Genomic DNA, 21984 nt, shown 5'->3' with positions numbered 1-21984 from the left:
TAGAGTGTTGAGGCAACTTCTCACACTGAACAACTAAGAAAGTTTGCTTCTTGTCAATCGAGTCCAAAGAACTAATGATACCTCAATACCAAAACCAAATTGGTTTCAAAAGCCTTGTTATGTGCTCAAAGCTATTGCAAGACACCCATGGATATGCTTACTAATGATAACCCAATACCAAAACCAAATGGTTTTCAAAAGCCTTATTATCTGCTCAAGGCTATTGCAAGACACCCATGGATATTGCTACTGAAGAACTCATAACTATATGTCTCATGTAGAGCTACAACAACACCATTACTCATGACTAATTTGTCTCAACCACAAATGCAAATATTAGCCACAAAATATAGATGATCACAAAAGTAAACCACACACAATGCAACACAATCAACCAATCTAAGACATTGATGATATACAATAGAGAAGCATGTGATATGACAATAATGCCTATTACGACTTTTGTGACAAAGAGATCTTAGCAAGAATGCTCATCTAAGTCTTTGATCATAGGCCAAAGCTCAAAGTTTCATCAATCATTGAGAGCCAAGGCTGTGAATAGTGAGAAGAAACATGAAGAGCCCTCAATAACTCCCACTTGCCCTAAGCCTTTTCAATCATAAGACACTATGCTATCTTAGAATGATGTTACCCCAAGGCATAATCAACAGAAGCCAATGTTTCTTCCACCACAAGCACTCATCACCAGCAGCATTTTCTAGAAATGGAGATCTCATATATTCTTGAGGACGCACAAGCTAAAACTCAAACAATTCCCCACCCAAATTAGCTTATTGTACAACTAGAGTTTTCATATAAAATTGGATACACCTCAACACCTATGAGTCTTGTATTAGAGACCCTTCCTCTTGGAACTAGCAGCTAATATGATTGTTAATAGAAGTGAAGGCATCATCACATGTATTAGACACATAAATAAGACCTTCATCCTATTAGTTTGTGGTTAAGAAATGGTGGACCTAGGTCTTTTGGATGAGAGTATAGTTGAAGTGGTTGAGTCTTTGCTCTGCTCGTGGGAAGATTTTGAATTTATATCCATTAAATATTGCAATATTACCAAAGAGTTGATTGCAACTTAAAAGGAAAAGCTCTCAAGGGATGATTAATTACCTCTTGCAAATGTTGCCTACACAATGCTAGAGGACCTAGAGGATCTTGATTTCCTAGCAAAATCCAAGTCCAACTTCTTACAAAAATTGTTTATACTATGCGCATAGTGGGAAAGGGTTGATTTTAGCTAATGACCAATGCTAGAAAATATCATTCCATTAACCCAAATGAATATGACCCCACCTACATTGCCTCTGTCATTTTGAGTACTCACTTTGAATTAGAGTCACTATATATGGATTGGATTTTAAGCAAGGAAGAGCTTCACATATCTAATATAATAGGTTCAAACTGATGTTTTGACCTACATCACTCATGTTGGCATGTGCGTATATAATATAGATCACTACATGATGCTTGAGTATAGCCCTCACTTTTATGGGTGATTGCTTCAAAGATAGCTATGTATTGAGTGCAACAAGTGCATCCATGCATCCACCAAAAACTAGCAAGGGCAAGGAAACACTAAAATCTCCACTACCAATAGACATAAAAATTACTTCCCCCATTTTAACAACCATAGTAGGAGACAATGCCCAAAGCAAACTAGAAGGCAAGGTACATGAACTAGAAGTACAAGTACTTCCCTCATTCTAACAACCATAGTATGAAACAATGCCAAAACCAAACCAAAAGACATTATACACAAAATAGAAGCACAAGTTGCAACCTTGTCTCAAGTGAGGTCAGAGGAGGGCACCATTGTCAAATCTTCCAAAAGAGTGGCAAAGTCAAAGACGTGGAGTTAGACTAAAGAGTGCTAAAGGTGCCAAGGGTTAAAGGATCATCTCCCTAAATGCCTCTTCTCACAAAGGGTCTTGCATAAGATTTTGAAGACATGTTGAAGGGATTAGAAGACCAACATGACTAATAAGATGAAGAATAAAAAGTTTCCTTGGCTATGCTCAAAAGAGGAAAATATGACAATGCAACCTACAGAGAAAAAGTAATCAAGGATGCATGTAACCTAAAGAGGGAGTCGGTAGCACTAAAAGCAAAGGAGGATACTGGTAGGAAGTTCAAGGAGATGTAAGACAATACAAAGTGGAAAGAGAGAAAAAAATGCAACAAAAGATTTTAATATGCCAATGCCATCAAGGATAAAGGTTTCCTAAAAGAGGAATTGAATGCACAAGCAGGATTGAAAGAACAACTATAGGTAGAACTAGAGAAAGCAAGAAAGACCAAAGAAAGAAGTAGATCAAGGAAACAAAAGAATCATGGAACTAGATGGTGAAGTGCCAAAAGTTGTACACAATTATGAACTAATTCAAAAAACAACTAGTCTATGAAGTACAACAAAGGAAGGAATTGAGCCAAGGCTAGATGGAGAAATGGGGAGAAATGTGCAACCTTGGAAATCTTGACAAATAAGAAAAATAGGGGATTGAAGCAAGCAAAGAAAAATATTTGCTAACTAAAAGAAAAGAATGAGAATACCATCCCTGACTTGGCCATAAGGTTAGCTCAATTAGAGTGTGAATGAAACATGGAAAGGAGAGGGCAATAATGATTCAAGAGATAATGCAGATCTAGTGCCATAGTTTTGCCAAGTCCTTGATGAAAGCATTGGATCATGTTAAGGTAATTCAGCTGATGAGCTTAACAAGAAGCTACAACTCACTAGAAAAGCACTCAAGCAGAGTACCTCAACTAGAATATGGGATGACCAATGATGATTTGATGTTGCAGCTAAGGCAGACTCACAATAGAAGAGTTGAAGATGATAGGCATTATGATCATTGAAGAACCTCTAGCCTCACCACCATCCTTGGAAGTAGAAAAATGGAATCCAACAGATACCACAGTGGTGGTATACTATCGGTTTACGCGACAATCAAGATCCGAAAAATTTTAAAAAAAATTATTAAAATTTATTTCATACACGTTTCTAATGTTTTAGTTGGTCTTTGGGAGATCAAGGAGCAGTCGCAATAATCAATAAGAATTTGGAGCTTTGTGGAATGAAAATAGCAATTTATGGTAAAGGGGGAATAGGAAAATCAACAACTAGTTGCAACATATCAATAGCCTTGGCCAGGCGGGGAAAACGAGTATTACAAATTGGATGTGATCCTAAACACGATAGTACTTTTACACTTACTGGATTTTTAATACCTACAATTATAGATACTTTACAATCAAGAGATTATACCATAGGAGCCAACACCCATTGTAAGTGCTCAAGACAAACCCACTCCCTTGGATACAATGAGAAATGCCAGATAGAGAAGAAGGAAAAAAGTGGAAAGAATTAGGAGGAAGTTTGCAGCCTCACATCAACATGTGCTAGATGTGCCCTTTCCCCAAAGGAGAGAACCTAAGCTCACAAAGGTCACAACCATGGAGTATAGTAGTATGAGGACGCTAATTATTCGCATGATAAAGTATTTGAAGTACCCAAGATGGTATGTGACCCAACTAAGATGGAGGAGAAACATTCTAGATACCAACACATATTTGGATAACATTTTGTAGTATCACACCCTTGAAATGAGGGGATCCTACTTATATGCCTTACCCACATTGACTATAGTTTCTCTAACAACCCAAGGAAGGATAAAATACATTTAAAAAATTTATTATTGTTTACTTTGCAAAAATAAAAAGAAAAATAAAAAAAGAAAAGGGAAATAAAAGATAGCAAAGCTCTAATATAGTATAGGTGCAAACACAATTATGCCACATTTCTTGGGAACCTCAAGTTAGGTGCATCCTATGGCCTTAGTCATGATAGGCTCTACTTCTAACGCCTAGCCCATTCCCCAAATCACAATCTCAGGGCACGTCAATGGCAAGGCATCCTGGGTTTTGCTCTAGTAGACTTGTCATCTTGAGGATTACACTACACCTCTCTTTGCATTAACTGAGTCCTCAAGTGTGGGACAACACAACAATGATTGGAATTCAACCCATCTCCCAATTACACTGTTAACCCTCAAACAAACAAGGTGAAAAATCCAGAAAATCTAAAGCAGAAGACAAGGCCAAGGCAAAAGCAGAATGGAGGATGAAGACATGCCAAGAAAAATCGGGAAACACAAGAAGTGTGAAAAAGTCCTAAATCAAGGAGAGGCGCACAAGAAAAAGTGCAAGTCAATACTTTCGTAAAAGAGCGCAAGGCGCATCTTGATTCATTTTAAGAGTGTTGGGCTTTGACCCGTGCAAATTGTAAAGGTAGATGGGCAGTAGGAAGGAAGCTAGGAAGATAGGAGAACAATGGAAAAAAGAGCCTAGGCTATGGCCGGCCATGTATAAAGGCGATGACCGTCCAAAGGGGATTTAGGGCTTTGTATATAAGGTTCAAAAGATGAATGAGAGCTCATTCTTTGGTGTGTGGCAAAGTAGACTCTTCTTCTTCTTCTCCTCTTCTCTTCTCTTGCTTGCTTGAGAGTGCTTGAGGGTGGGAGAGTGAGTGAGGGAGTGAGTGTGCGAGAGAGAGGGATCTTGGAGGTGAAGCTCTCCACCATCTCCTCTCTTCTTCTTCTTCTATTCTCTTCTCTCGTCTCACGCTTGGCTATGGAGGATGAAGCTTGGAAGTGGAGGCTTGAGGATGCTTGAGCTTGCATCAAGAATCGTGGAGCTATTAGAGTGCTTGAGAGAGGAAGCAACTCAATCATGCATCAAGGTAAACTCACTACACTTGTAGAGAGGGATGGCATGTCGGCTATGTGAGAGGTAGCCATTAGTGCTTACTTGAAACGCTTGAACAATAAGCAATCCGTGGGCCTTAGTGGTTGTTGCCTCTACATTTGTTGTCGGGATCAACGGATTCAAGCTTGAGTGTTGCGTGCTTCAAATCGACAATCGAAGTGACGGTTTCATCCTCGAACTGGAGCTTGAGGTAGATAGGAGGTTTTGGGTTTTAATCCATGCTACAAGTAAGTATTTTTGGTTTTTGATGATTGGTTGAGTAGGAGAATTCAAATCAGTACCTTGCTTTTGATTTTTTTTGCATTTAGGCTAGGATAGGAAGGAGAAATCAGAGTGGGAAGCTTACAATTTATTGTTGTAAAACAGTCCTACAAATGGTAATAATAGGGCAAATGGGAAAAAGAGAGGGCTCAGATGTCTTGGAGTCGCAGGTGGAGTGATTGGGAGGGTTGAGGTGCTGACCAGCTAGGGTTTAAGGTCCTGGGTGACTAGGGAAAACCTCATTTGCACTCCTAGTTTTGAGAGAGAGAGAGAGAGAGAGAGAGAGAGAGAGAGAGAGAGAGAGCTTGCACGTCCAGGCCTATGTCAGATTGATTGGAGCATATCGGGGCTTTCAATGAGTCTAGATATAGGTTGCCCTTGGCCTACACTCTTGCTCTATTCCTAGAAGTCATTGTAGGTGCTAACAACATTCAAGTGAGGATTTTTGGAATAAACGTAATCGACACGCACTTTGGTCGGTGGAATTGGATGCTCCCCACATTATTCGATTCCTAGAATTGGACCAAAAGACCTGTCCAATTCCCAGAATCGGACCAACAAACCCGTCTGATTCCCAGAATCGAACCAACATACCCGTTTTGATTCCCAGAATCAGACTAACATACCTGTTTCAATTCCCAAAATTGGACTTGGACAAATCCACCTAGTCCGATCAGACACGCCTGTCCAATTTTGAAAATCGGACCAACTCCAAATCAGATTCACCACTTTCATCTGATTCTGAGAATCGAACAAGAAGAAATCAAACACCACTTCATCCGATTGGATGCTTGACCTGTCCGATTGCAACAATCAGACCACAGAATCGGACCAATTGACTAGTCTGATTGGACATACCTTCGAATCGGACCAAGCACCCTTGGCTGATTCTGAGAATTAGATATACCCCAATCATACCAACTCAAGCTATCCGATTGTGACAATTGGACCCAACCCTGTCCGATTCTTAGAATCGGACACTAGTAAATTGGACGTCCGATTTTCAAAATTGGACACAACATGAGAAGGAAAATCTGGAAATTTGACAAACCCCGGTTAACGAGAAGCATGACCCATGTAGGGATAACCCACCAAACGTCTCACAAGTAGTTACAAACCTAGAAATTGTGGCCGAACAGTCTAAAAGGGTGTCTAGTGTTGTGGGATGATTGCAAGACCCCAACTGGACTGTGAATGAGCCAAACGGGATAGCGTAGCAAACAAACCTGAGAAGCCGGTGAGAACAGCTAGGAACCAAACACATGACCCTATCAAGCCAACTCGTAGACAAGAGTGCTAGAGCTGCACACACTTTGTTTTCTCACTCACTCAGATTTCCATCACTCAAAGCACACTTGAAAAGAGCTAAAAGCCTGATTTCGCACAATGCACGGAAACAAGCACACACACATGCACACTCACAGAGTGAGGGTAAGTTTAGGAATGGTTGTAATTAACAAGAAACTCACCCAAACTTAAGAACTTGAAGAAACCTACTACTAGGAGGAGACCCAAAGACATAGATGGGTGATCGAATCCCCAAAAGTAGGAGCAAGCAAGGAACACAGGTGAAAAACTAAACGCACACTATTGTGGAACTGGATCTACCCGGCCTTATCAATTTGATCGATAACTTGGCACAACAGGAAGCCTTGAACATGAAAGAGGGTAGCTTAGGTTGTAGGAGCAACGAGAAGCTTGACCTAGGAAACTTTCATGAGGCTGTCCAACAATTAGTAAACAAATACGATGCTCAAACTCGACTAGAGTATCGTGGTAGACCTATAGAGGACATCATAATATATCTCGAGGAGGAGAGGAAGTTGGCATGTAGAGCTTTGCAAGGCCTAGCCATGTACAACCAAGATTAGCAAACTAGGAACTTACGCTAGAGCTTAGAAATGCAAGAGATCTAGAGAGTGCTAGCCCTAGCCGACAGAAATCAGCCAGAGAGCGAGAGAGCGCTAGAAGGAGACCTCACTCTAAGCAAGCTCCTGATGAAGTGGATACTAGATAACACGGCTACAGAACAAAGCACTGTAGCATTGGCAACATCATTGTTGACAAGGTTGGGAGTTAACCAAGGCTCTAAGAGCCAATCGAACATCTACATGGTAGCAAAGCAACTGGACAAATACTAAGCAATCGACAACCCATACAGCTTTGTGGAGTAGTTTGAGAAAGTCTGCGAGGCCAACAGCCTCACTGATCCTATTCAACACTCCCAAGCCTTCGGATTGTGCTTAGGCAACAAGGGTCGCGGACATGGTACACAAGTCTAGATGCTACAAAGCGTGCCAATTTCAATGGCTTGAAAAATCTCTTCATTAAGAGATTTTTCGAACCTGGGTACTCTGATAACTTGCTAGTGCAACTCATGAACCTCAAGCAAAGAGAGAAAGAGGACATTCGAGATTATGTAACCCATGTGAGGAGCCTCTTCCCAGTGGGCGAGAGACCAACCGAAAGAGTGGTATCCACGGTATTCATCAGCAGTATACATAGTGAAGATCTCTACAAACCCTTGGCCGGCAACTCGAGCTTGTAGCGAGACGCATTGGCAAGGATCTTTGAGGAAGCTATTAGAGTGGATGATCAGCTGAAAGCAAGAAGCTCTAGAGGCTTGAATTGAGAAGACTCCAGTACCAGGGGTTTCGAGAGGGCCTCAATGCCAAGTAAGAGAGCAGGCCCAAGTGTGTAGGACAAAGGGAAGGGTACTACTCAGGGCAAGAGCTAGCAGAGATTAGGATGGACAGAACCAAATTACAGGAGATGATGAGATGACCAACTCGCCCACATGTCCATTGTGTGCATTGTGGTGGGAACCACTTACCAACCGAGTGTCATGACTCTAAGTCATGACTTTGTGCTAGTTGTGGTAGGCTTGGCCATGTCACCATGCATTGTCAATTACCTCGGAGACTTCCATACATGCAGCCTTACAGTCAACCCTACCTTGCAAACAGGCCACCAAACTTCTTTGGAAGGGGAGTCCCATTGACTCTTGCGGCACCTAATGATGCTAAGCCACCCATCCCTGGGATGGAAATAAATCTTACAAGTATTCCTAGACCACCTGGACCCTATGTGACCCACCCACTGAGTGATACTCCAGTCCACTATGTGGACGAGCCTAGCAGTGATGAGCCTTATGTAAACCCATATGTGGACGAGCCTATGTGACCCACCCACTAAGTGATACTCCAGTCCACTATGTGGACGAGCCTAGCGGTGATGAGCCTTATGTAAACCCATATGTGTCGTACGATGAGGAAGGTAATGTAGTCATTATGGACTACCGACCAGTGCATGTGATGGCATTAGGGAGGGGGAGAGGCAGAGGCCTAGGAGCACAAACCCAAGAGGCGATCGTGTGTTGGAGTTGTGGTCACCCAAGACACATTTCTTCGCGCTGCCTCGAGAGGGAGCAAGCAAATAGAGATAAGACTGACCTAAGATGCACTGAGTGTGGAATCACTCCTCTCTTTTTCGATTGCCCTAAGCAGAGACCATCCTCTAGTTTGAGAAACGAACCATCAGTTTTGTTAGGGTTGTTTGGTGTCGAGACACTTGATGGGGAGGCCACTCCTATCCTATTACATGTCATGACCCACGCGTAGACAAAGCAGACCAACAAATCATTGCCAAGGCCTAGCAACCTTGATGCAACCTCAGTTGGAAAGAAGAGTCAGAGACGAAGAAAGAAAAGACCAGATGCTAAGGTCACCCTCAAAATCGGAAGTGCCACAACACTACCTATGTGGGGAGGAAAGGCATTGACGCAAAGGAAGAAATGTTGGCTCCACGGACGGCTAAAAGGGAAAGTGCTAAGGTCAAGGAGTACCCCAATCCAAAGCGCCAACTCGAAGCCATTGAGAAGGTGAAAGAATGGGTGAAGGAGGCCCAGGAGCACCTAAAAGACGTTGAGCCCATACTAGAAGCCGAGATCGATGATCTCTCAAGCATGAGTGCATCAATCTCTCTACCACGATCAAAATCAAGAGAGGTGATAACACCACAAGCTAGCAACCTCCTCAATACACTGGTGACCATCCCTATAACTCTAAGCTTGGGTGACCTACTTAGGCAGCTTCCAATGCTATGGCTAGATTTGAAACAGTGGGTCGAAGAACCAAATGAGCCAATTACCATAGACTTGCCTGAGCACAACGTAGAAACTCAAATACCGAGTCTAACACTACATTCCATGCCTAAATCCTTGCACATCAATGCTTTTTGGGAAGGCGCAAAAATGCATGCAGTATTGCCAGTCCTAGCTATGGGGGATGTCACAAGAAAGGGGATTGTAGACACATGGGGACAGGAGTGAGTGTGCTAAGCCATTCAATACTCCAGACTTGGGATAACCCATTAGTCAAGAGTGCTAGGTTCAACGTCACATTGGCTAACGAAACGAAGGTGAAACTGTTTGAAGTGTTGAAAAATTGGCTAGTGAATATTGCAGGAATCCAATTCTCGATTGACTTTATAGTCATGAAGGGAATGAACTACGACATCTCGCTAGGCCGACCCTGGATGTGCAACATGAGAGTCATAGAAGACTTGGAAAACAGTCTCATCTTCTTAGGCAATTGAACAGAGGCTGTAAGAGTGGAGATGGACACTTGGAAGACCACACCAGTCGACCTAGATGCCATCTCCACCATGTTGAACGGCAACAAATAGTAGACTAGGGATCCTATGGTGCCCTTACCAAGTATATCCCATGTCCTGAGAATGAGTGGGACTAGATGCATGTTATGCTACCATCGATCTATTGTTCTCAAACACTGAAGAGTATGAATACGTCATCAAGGCAACTGCTAAGTTCAAGGACACACCTTCAATGCCAATCTGCATGATGACCGGGAGCCTACGTGGAAGGCCGAATCATGTTGCATTCCGAGTCCCAAAAAATAGATGAGAGCTCCTGGAGATTCTAGGGTACTTGACTGACAAGTCGACTGGCAATCCAGCAACGAATCTTAAGCCGCTCCAAGACCGCTTGGAGGAGCCCAAATGGTGATGGTCCAAGATACATGATTTAAACTTGAGATACAGCTGGGCTCTAATCCTCGACCAACAAGAAGAGAATTGTCAGAACTAGGAGAACAAGGAGCGATCGAGCAAAGACAGCTCTGACAACAAATATGAGGACTACTTTTCCTTCAGTGATAAGAGCAAAAGGGAAATCGATACTCTAGAGTACAACACTGGGGGGCGTATAATTGAACAAATACAAGTAGACCCTAGACCACGTAAGCAGATTGCATTTAGAGTAGAGAAAAGAGTCTGATGCATGGAACTTGGTTGGAGCACACTGGTGCAATTGAATACGAGCACTGACTACGAGCAGGTAGGCCTAGCGCAACCGAGTGATGCACCATTGCTGCAAATGGATTCACCTTCGGAGCTACGACCACCAGGAGAGAGCCCCTCTTCTAGCAAAGATGGAGAGTTTGATTCTGAAGCTCAATTAGTGACCTTGAAATACCTTGGCCTCCCAAGACTGGACACACTAAGGGGAACCTACCCATCCACCTATGACGTCGAGGATAAGGGAGGAATGACAGATGCTAAGCAACAAAACATGGACATAAGAACAACGAAAACCACAAGACCTACCAAAACGATTCACCAAGTTCAAAAAGGGAGATAGGGTGGTGATCTTACTGGGAGCCAAATGATAGGGGCAAGCAAGCAAACCAATCGAGGGACCCGCCAAGGTCAAAGAGGTCACTTTAGCCAGGGAGGGGAAGACCCCATGACCTGTCTTTATAGCCGATGACTTGGCTGAGCAAGATGAAGCAAATCTCATTACTCTCTTGCGAGAGTATGTAGACATCTTTGCTTGGTCCCTAAAAGAGCTCAAAGGGGTAGACCCAAGTGTGGTGACTCACAACATACCCATGACACCTGATGCAACATCGGTCAACAAACAGTGACCATATCCCATGAATCCAAAGCATGCCCATGCAGTCAAGGAAGAAATCGACAAGCTAATGAGAGCAAGATTCATCTACGAAATTGAACACACGGACTGGGTTTCCCCCATAGTTATCGTATTAAAGAAGAATGGAAAGATTAGAGTGTGTGTCAATTACAAGAAGGTAAATGCATATACAAAGAGAGATAATTACCCACTGCCGTACACCAAGCACATGCTCGAGAGAGTGGTTGGCAAGGAGGCCTACAGTTTTTTGGATGGTTTCTCTGGATACAATCAGGTGCAAGTGCACCCTAACGATAGGCATAAGATTGCATTCGCCACTGAATGGGAAGTCTTTGCCTACATAGTCATGCCTTTTGGATTGACCAACACGCCAACCACTTTCCAATGACTGATGTATACAATATTCAAAGACATGCTGAGGAAGGAGTTAGAGGTTTTTGTGGATGACTTGTGTGTTCACTCTACTTGGCAAGAACACCCGAGCGGTCTTTGAACAATGTCAGCTATATCGCCTCCCATTGAATCCCTTGAAGTGCTAGTTCTAGGTGAAGCATGGAGGGTATCCTCTAGGACACATGGTGTCAAAGAATGGCATTGCCACAGATTTCTCGAAGATCAAGGCCATTGTCAATCTTCCACCCTCAACTGATTACAAGGGTGTTCATTGCTTTTTAGGACATATAGGGTATTATCGATAGTTTGTATTAAACTATGCATTGATTGCTAGACCTCTATACAAGCTATTGATTATATTTGAATGGACTGAGGAATGCCAATGCGCATATGAGGAACTAAAAAAGGCTCTAACCATAGTATCGATACTATAAGCCCTAGATTGGACACTCAAGTTTCACATGCACATCAACACTTCGAAATTCACCATAGGAGCTATGTTGTGCCAACCTGGTGAACATAACTTGGACTATCCAGTGAGCTTTGCTAACAGAAAACTCACTGAGACTGAAATGAATTACTCTACAAGAGAGAGAGGGCTTGGCCATGGTGTTTTTCGTAAATAAATTTTGACATTATCTCCTGGCTACGCCTTTTACTTTCTTTGTTGACCATCAAGCCTTGTTGTATCTGGTTAACAAATCATGCGCTACAGGACGCATTGCTAGATGGCTTCTTCTGCTTTTGGAGTTTGATTTCTCTCTGATGGTGTGTAAAGGGAAATAGCATTACATGGCTGACCATCTATCTTGCATCCCCACGAGAGAAGTGGTCGGACAAGGCATTGTGGAGGCGAGCTGCCAAACACGCATCTATTCTGCTTATCCAGCAAAAAAGATTTGTTTAGAGTTGACATGACGCCACAAATGTCATAGTTCAAGTGCTTGAACACGGACTACTAGAACGACCGATAGAAAAGGCCCGACTCAGGTAGCTCATCCTGAAAATCCAACCCTATCAGTTGATAATAGCTGGCCAGCTTTACAAGCTGGGGCAAGACGATTTACTGTGCAAATTCATGTGCGAGCATGAGATGCATGACGTGCTAACAAAGGCACACAGCAGAATTGTAGGAGGACATTTCTCTGGAGACACGACAGCCTGCAAGGTGTTGCAATCCCAGCTGTGGTGGCCCACCCTCTTCCGAGATGTGGCACAACTTGTGAAACACTGTGATGAGTGCCAAAGGACTAAAGTCAATTCATAAGGATCACATGGAGCTAACCCCAATTATCTCATGACAACCCTTCGAGAAATAGGAGATTGACTTTATCAGACCTATTAGTCCTGCAGCACAATATTCACAAGACAAATACATCATTATGGCTATCGATTATCTGCCAAATGGGCAAAAGTGTGAGCTACGAGAAAGAATGACGCCGCTTGGACCATTGCTAAGTTCCTATGGGACAAGTAATCTCATGATTTGGCTACCTCATCAAACTAGTTAGTGACCAAGACGACACACACTTCATCAACGAAGTGATAGCTCACCTCATGTCCTCCTTCCTAATCATCCATAAAAAATCCTCGCCTTATTACCACATGCAAACGGTCAATCCAAATCAACAAATAAAATCCTAGTAAACTTCTTGACCAAAGTCATCTCTACTTCACACAGTGATTGGGATAACAAGCTGATGGTAGCCTTGTGGGCCTATCGCACGGCTTACAAGACAGCCAAACCCCTTCAGATTTACATATGGTACAGAGACAGACCTTCCCTTGGAAATCTTCGTACCAAGCCTTAGGATAGCCCTTCAAGAAAGATGGATTGGGAAGGGGACATGGACAAAACACTTGATTGAACTTGAATGCTTAACGAAAAGTTGGCTTCTAGCCACCCATGTGCTCATATGCGAAAAGGAAAGACACAAAAGTTGGTTTGACAAGCATGTCAAGCAGCGTAGCTTTGAACAGGGTGACTTACTACTGCTATATTCAGTCAAAGGACATAAGAAAAAACTGAAGTTTCGCGGGCTAGGACCTTTTAAAATTCGAACCATTAGCCGAACTAGCAATGTAGAACTCGAAACCCTAGAGGGTGAGGGCATAGGCCACTTCAATGGTAGCCACATAAAGAAGTATTTCCCTCCACCCACCCATTACATGAGCCCCCAATGCTAGCAACCCTTGTCCACGTACGAGTAGCCACTATCACTAAGGTGGACGGTGAGGATAAGAAGCAGTACCACCAGCTTACCTACGCATGACGATTATTGCTAAACACACATGCATCATCAATGCATTGATCGATGAAGGAGCTAATTTTAATATCTTGACTCATGATCATTGGACCCAACCTGGCAACCCGCAGTTGTAGCCCACTAATGCTAATATCACCCCTTATGGAGGCCAACCCTACACACTATTAGGAAAGTGCAAAGTTGTAGTTTCTATCGAGTCTGAAAGCGTGCCAATAATCTTCTATGTGTTGCCCAATACTAAGAATGCATGCACGGAATCATTGTTAGGACGAACTTTCAAGAAGTAAGCTCATTGCAATGTCACCTATCAGTCACAGCATATACACCTAGCCATGGGCAACGTTCACATTGTTACAGCTTTCAGTAAGGGCAGCATGACTCTTTCCAAGACCGCGAAGCCACTGGTAGAGGAACCCACCATCAAGATTAAGGAGGGGGGTCGTGGCTCATCGCAACCTATCAAGCCTCGACACCAATAACCCACTGGAACCAACACTAAAGCCCACAAACCCTAGTTCAAATGGGTCCCTAAACACAGAATGTTGCCTAGGAATAGCAACCCATGGCCTTGCAAGGCTCATGATCCGCACCCAAAACCTAGGATGCCAAGACAAAACTATAAACACCAACGTACGGTCAAGCCGTAATGGGTCCCCAAAGCCTTATTGCAAGCGCAAGGCTACTATGTGGGTAACACCTAGATTTGGTTGCCTAAAACCAAAGCAAACAAAGACCCTACACAAACACCACCCTCAAGCTTGACCACACAAAGCATCGTACTAGAGACACTCACAACACAAGAGAATCAGGATGCTCAGTCCCCATAGAACCTCCAACGCCTAGCTTAGCAAGGTCTGAATCAATCTATTGTCTAAAATCGCAACCTGCTACTAAAAAAATGCCCAGTTCTAGTACCCCTCAAATCTTAAATGCATCTAGTAGCACGACAACTGCAGCTACCACGAAACCTATCGAACATGAGGCTAAGCTCCAATCTATAGAGCAAACCAAGCTACGACCATTAGCCTTCTAAACTCTCTAGTCCTATCAAGCCTCAACCACCCACTGGCCTTCGACCCTATTATGAGCGACGATCAATTATGTCCTTGGCTGCATACTTAGCTAGAAATATGAGGACAACTTGATTGCTTGCCTCCAATGCTTGGACGCTATTTTCAAGACCTTGACTAAAAGCTACGATTGACTAGACTTAGGCCTCTTGGAAGAACATATAGCAAGGGAAGTACGAACACTCCCTTGCTCTTGGGAGGAGACAGAATTTGTATTCATTAAGGCTTTTGAAGCAGCTCAAGAGTTAATTGCAACTAAGATATCCCAGGAGCAAGCAATCAAGCAACATCTCATTACGTCATATAGCAAGAATACAGTCATGGCCACAAACTAAGAAATCAAAAAGTTGAAACAGCTTACCGACCACGACTTCCTTACAGAAATGATATGCTTTATGCCTGCAATGGGAGCTAGAGGGATGCCACATAATGACCAACATTGAACAGGAACGTGCAATCAAGGCATCTGAATATGACCCAACCTATGTCGCTCCAACTTCCTATAGGGTGTTGTCTTCCATTCATAACCGACCCCTAGAAGAACACATTGAGGGACATCCTTATTTAAATTGCACCCTCACTAAGGAGGAGTTGCAGTTGCTAGTCGAGTGGACTCTAATGACTTCTTGCTTGACACCCTCACTTACATTACGCACGTAGGCATCCACCCTTTCGACATGGATAGCTATGATAAATTCGAGTATAATCCGAATTTCCACGCCTGGCTCATGCAAAGGTAAAGCACTAAGATTATGTGTTGAATGCCCTTCATCCTCTAACCCTTTAATCCTAGGAAGGATTCTTCTCAATTCAAAGAGGGGGGAGGTAAGGTGAATCAAACTAAGCACATAAGAAAAACCATAAAGGAAAATCACACATGAGGGACCTCAATGGTAGGACAAAGCAACTTGTGACTAAGGAATTGACAGTAAAATTTGAAATCAATAGACTACTGGGAGGAAAAAGTCTACTTCTGCACTCAAGCATTTAAGTTCACTAAGTATGTAGTTGTTTCCTATTGCTTGTAATTATTCTGAAAAACATTAATGGTGAATATGACTTCATGATAGGCACCCATCATGGCAGGCCAAGAAAAGGCTAGCAAATTGCCTTTTTTAGAGGAAGAACAAGCAAAATATGGACTTTTAGTGGAAACACGATCCTTCAACCAATTCAAGTTCTGGCATATCTTCAACCTAGAAGATGTGGTCATTGAAGAGCGGACCGTGAGACAGATCATCGAGCAATGCAATCTACAGAAATACGTGGAAGCAGTAAGCCAAGGGGTGGACTATTTCCATTGTGCAGAGTTCCTGAGGACTTTCCATAGGAACCGCGGCACCGTAACTGTGCATGAGTGTAATAAAGCATAAAATGCCTTAGTCTAGGATATGTTAGGGTTTGGTATAAAAGGTGGAGATGTAACATGTGAAGGATTTTTTTGGTCACTTTCAAAAATACAAGATTGAGGGATCCTTCCTCCCACCTATCATAGGGATGTGTACCTATGTCCACCATAGCAAGAGGTGAGTATCTTGTTGCAGCATTCATCTTTGATTCTCAGCCATTCATGGCAATATATTTTCATGCCTAGCCACCTTGACTATGGTTTCTTTGGCATATTTGGTATATTCTTGTATTTTCCAGTTATTTTGTTTGCTGTGAGAATTGCCTCTTTTACATTGGTATCAGAGCATGGATTTTGATCCATGGGAAGGGTCATTTTCATGGTGGATCTAGTCACATACTTGGTATAGGGTAACTGGGAGGACAAAGTTTGGTAACATGACTAGTTACAGTTCAAACCGTGACTAGCCATGGCTATCTGCATCAAGTTGTCACTATTTTGGAGGTTCATGGAGGCTTTATGGTAAAAATAGCAACTCGTGGTCAACTCATAGGTCATTTTTGGAGGGAGATTGGACTAACTAGAGTTAAACAAGGATTAGGGAGGAGTAAACATGTTTACTTTTTGTTAACCAAGGGTTTCTTCTTCTCTTCCCTCTTTCTCTCGAGCTTCCCTACAAGCTACCATGGAAATCTCTACTCATATCTCCTTCCAGGAACTTCCATCCATCAAATGGCAGCAGGATTTTTCTACAGGTCATGAGCTTTATGTAGAGTACCCATATGGTATATTTGGACTCCATTTGATGCTTGTTGTAGAGGAGTATGTCAATGCCGTTAATACCAGAAGCTTCACACGCTCTATGGGTACAGCTGCAGTTTTTGAAATGGCTGCAGAAACGCCTCCCATCAAGAAATCAACTGCAAAGCCATGAGGTCCCTTTTTCTCAAAAGGAGAAGAAATTAAGAAGGAGCTCAAATAGGGCTGCAACCATTGCTATTGTAGTTGCATTGTAACGGCACTTGGTACATCGCAAGTTTTGATTGAAGTAACACTTCTGAGGTATGCAAGATGCTGGTCTCAAAAGGAGTTCTTATAAATAGAAAACCCTGACAGTTTCTGACTCACAGAAGTAAGCAATCGATTAGACCTTTCTTCCATTGCTTCCTTGTCAACTGTTTGATGATCGGCACTTGGACAGCATTGAAGCTCCTACAGGCTATGGCGCTCCTTGCAAACTCGAGCATCTTTGGCTGCTTTTACGGCCAATAGTGCATTTGCATCTTCCTGACTTCCTTGTGCATTTTCTGTCCCACTCAAAAGTAGCAAAATGAGAAGCACTAGCTGGCTAATAGCCACCATAGACCACGAAAGGCACATCTCAAGCGTATCGTAAAAACCTGCCCTCATCTCCCCCTTCTTCCTATGCTTCTTCCAATTCCTTGCCCCCCCCCCCCTCCCCCCGTGTAGAGAAGGCAGCAAAAACTCCGATTGGCCAATCATCAAAACCCTGTGCTCCACTCAAAGGTTATGCCACTTCTTGGTCATGCCATTTGGGCTCTCAAATGCCCCCGCCACTTTCAAGCTCGCATGAACAAAATATTGCATCCTCTCTTATACAAAACAGTCCTAGTATTTTTTTATGACATTCTCATTTATAGCAAGTCCAAGGAGAAGCATTTGATGCATGTACGAGAGGCCTTTGACATATTAAGAAGACACATACTCTTTGCCAAAATGTCAAAGTGTTCTTTCATGGAAGAAGTGGAATATCTAGGTCACATTGTGGGAGAAAAAGGGATAAGAGTGGATCCTAACAAAGTGAAGTGTGTCAAAGAATGGCCTACATCGACTTCTTCTACCTCTTTGCAGGGATTCCTTGGATTATCAACATTTTATAGAAGATTCATCAAAGATTATGCTCATGTGGTGGCTCCTCTAACCGATAGGCTGAAGAAAGAGTCTTTCTTTTGGGACTCCATAGTCGTCAAGAGTTTTAATGAGCTGAAATCTCTCTTAATTTCAACACCTATTCTTGTTTGCCCAGATTTCTCTAAGGAATTCACTATATGCACGGATGCTAGTGGAAGAGGAGTTGGGGCTATTCTCTATCAAGACCATGGAGTTATAGCATATGAGAGTCGTAAGCTTGATGATAAGGAGCATCAACTACATGTCTATGAACAAGAGATGTTGGAAATTTTGCATGCTCTTAAAAAGTGGCATTATTATATATATGGCAGCCATTTCAAGGTTAAAAGCAACCACCGCATGCTAAAATATTTCCTTTTCTAACAAAATTTGTATCCTAAACAATGGAGGTGGCTAGCTACTCTTCAAAGCTATGATTTTGAAATATCCTATATGGCTGGAAAAGACAACATTGTAGCGGATGCTTTATCAAGAATGTGGGCATGCTCCATCTCTACAATTTCAATTGTGCATAAGGATTGGATCAATGATATTCAAGAAGAGTATTTTCTTGATGAGCAAGCATCAAAGATAATGAAGAAATTTTAGCAAGGAAAATGAGAAGAGTATTCCAATTTCAAATGACATAATGGTCTTCTATGGTATCGTGGTAGAGTCTACTTGACACCACAATCTTCTTTCAAAAACCATATTTTGCATGAGATGCACTCTTTGCCTTTAGCGGGACACCATGGGCTATTCAAAACCTTTGATAATATCCATAAGAGCTTCTATTGGAAGGGTATTTGGAGGGATGTTAAGGATTTTGTTATGCAATGTCTTCCATGCCAACAAAATAAGGACTCTTCTCTTCTACCCAGTGGCTTACTTCAGCCACTTCCTATTCCTCATGGTAAGTGGACTGATATTACCATGGATTTTATTGTGAGATTATCTACAATAAAGTATGGGTGGAATAGCATTTATGTGGTGGTAGACAGGTTGACTAAATCGGCCCATTTCATCCCTACCAAAGCTCAATTTACAGCAAAGCAAGTGGCTGAACAATTTATGGAATCTATCTTCAAGCTTCATGGAATGCCAATGAAGATTGTGTCCAATTGAGACACTAAGTTTATGGGCACTTTTGGAGGAGTTTATTCTCTTCAATGGGGACTCTATTGACTCTTAGTACAGCATACTATCCGCAAACTGATGGGCAAACAAAAAGAGTTAACAAATGGTTAGAGGTATACTTGCAGCACTTTTGCCATGACACACAAAATGCTTGGGACCATTGGCTTCACATTGCGAATTTTTGCTATAACAATACTTATCATATGAATATTGGAATGTCTCCTTTTGAAGCTCTATATGGTTACAAAGTGCAAGTACCCTTTGCCTTATTCCATGAAGATGTGAATCCACAAGCTCATGAGGAGTTAGAAAAGATGGAGGCTCTTATGAAGCAATGCAAGGACAACATTCGGAAAGCTCAAGAGAACATGAAAGCCTATGCGGGATGAGAAAAGAAGACATGTGGAGTTTGAGGAAGATGATTGGGTATTCTTGAAGGTTCCCAAGTCACGATATGCTTCTCTCAAAGGAGGGCACAATAAACTTGCTCATAGATTTTATGGTCCTTACCGCATTGTCAAATGAGTTGGGGATCTTTCATCAGCTTGATTTACCTTCAAGCACAAGAATTCATAATGCTTTTCATGTGTCTCAGCTTAAAAAGTATGTTGGTCCTCAAATCCAAGTTCTTGAAGAACTCCCTCCCTTGAATGATGATGGTTTGATTAACTATGAGCCCGAAAAGATTATTGGTAAGAGGGAAAAGGTTCTAAGGAACTGAATTCTTGTGGAACACCTTATCAAATGGAAAGGTTTGCCTGTTGAAGAATCTTCTTGGCAACAAGCATCATACTTGGAGCAATTTCCATGGCTTTTACAAGAGGACAGTTCATGAACAGAATAGTAAACAGCTTGCTGTAATAATTTCCTGTCAGAAAGTTAATTGCTTTATCTTCATCAAAATTTGATTTTGAAGGCATGATTGGATACTACATGTTGTTCCCTACATTTCTATATATAGCACATGGAAATCGGACATTTCTAGCTCAAGATATGGCCAATTTTGTATGCATCCTGTTTTGGATAGCATACAGCAGTGTGTTCCATTTACATGGTCATTTCTTCATCAAATTCTTGATTCTTCATCAACATAAGAGCTCTACTTCAGCATGATTCCATATGCTTCAAGCTATTCTTGTAATCATCCTTATAATTTGTTCCCAATTCAGCTTTGAGGACAAAGCTCTTCTAGGCCAAGATGACTTGTAATAAAGCATAAAATACCTTAGTCTAGGATATGTTAGGGTTTTGTATAAAAGGTGGAGATGTAACATGTGAAGGATCTTTTTGGCCATTTTCAAGAATACAAGATTGAGGGATCCTTCCTCCCACCTATCATAGGGGTGTGTACCTATGTCCACCACAGCAAGAGGTGAGTATCTTGTTGCAGCTTTCATATTTGATTCTTAGCCATTCATGGTAATACATTTTCATGCCTAGCCACCTTGGCTATGGTTTCTTTGGCATATTTGGTATATTCTTGTATTTTCCAGTTATTTTGTTTGCTATGAGAATTGCCTCTTTTACAATGAGGGAGAGGGAACTCATCAAGTGCAAATTGAATTGACCCCAGAGCTGGTGGAAAAGGCATTGGGCTTGGCAAACAAAGTAGAGAGGAAGACAAAAAGAGATGTATATGGCTTGCTAGGAACGGACAAGGTTAAAGTCTACACCAATGACATCATTAGCTTGGCAGATATCCCTAACCCCGAAATCTAACTCCAAGCCAAAATGTTGCACACGTTGTTTTCTAGTCAAAGATACAACACCATCATGAGCCGCATCAATGTCCCCCTTCTAGAGAGTGTTGCAGCAAGGTCGAAGGATGAAGTCAACCTCAAGGATTTTGTGAGGAAGACCATTGAGACCTCAGCAAAAGCCTTCGCAATGGGAGGATAGACTACCAGAGGAGAATCTCCCACCACCAAAGATAAAAGGAAAGCCTCGTCTTCAAAGCCTACAACCATTGGATTCGGAGGGGTCCTCACCACGATCATCAGGGAAGCCTTGGGACAAGGGCAGGAAGGAGGAGAAGGGGTAGATGAAACACCAAGCAGGTCACCACCTCACCAGGAATAGGAGGCGCAGTCTAGTGAAAGGACACTGAGTGAGGAAGAAGTAGACAGGGAACAACAAGAGTAAACTAGCCGAGGAAAGGCTAAGAAGACGAAGAAGAAAATTACACAAAGGGCCTAAAAAGGCTGAGGAGGAAAGAAAGAGAAAGCAGGAAGAGGAGGAGGAGTTGAGAAAAAAGGAGGAAGACAAAGCCCTCGCCACGTGCCTATCAAGTCCAGCATCAAGATCAAAGAGATTAATGTTATATAGACCGATTCTAATGATGACACTATACTTGAGCTTTTTTTCTTGATGTTTTATAGTTGATTGATGTCTCATATATCTATGGTTAGTGTTGGCTACTTGTTTCATGTCATCCCTCATCAAGAGTGGTTCCGCTCCTATCGTAGCATGACCGGATTTGTCAAATTGGATAATGATATGGCATTGGATATTGTTGGTATTGAAAATGTCCAGCTATAGTTTCCTTCAAATAATATTTTTACTTGTGCATGTTATGTGCCATGTTTTGGCTTTGATCTCAAAATCTTGCTTTCAACTAGACAATTGGATAATGTCAATTATGTTTGTATCTTTTGGTGATTCCTCATGAAAGCTTACCTATGGAAATCTTGTCTTGGTACAAGTTGACTATTAACCTCAGAACAAGAAAAAAGCAAAAAAAATGGAGAATTGCAAGTCGGAAGCTAAAAAAGGTAGCCCAAAATAAAATCAAACACAATGGAAGAAACAAGAAGGGAAATGGCCAAATGCACAAGGGCGGCTTCAAAAGCTAAGGCAAAG

This window comes from Lygodium microphyllum, chromosome 23, assembly GCF_053477565.2.
Source record: "Lygodium microphyllum isolate KBCC chromosome 23, Lygodium_microphyllum_v1.1.10, whole genome shotgun sequence".
NCBI lineage: Eukaryota > Viridiplantae > Streptophyta > Polypodiopsida > Schizaeales > Lygodiaceae > Lygodium > Lygodium microphyllum.
The sequence above is the reverse complement of the archived record's forward strand: the minus strand, read 5'-3'. Positions refer to the sequence as shown.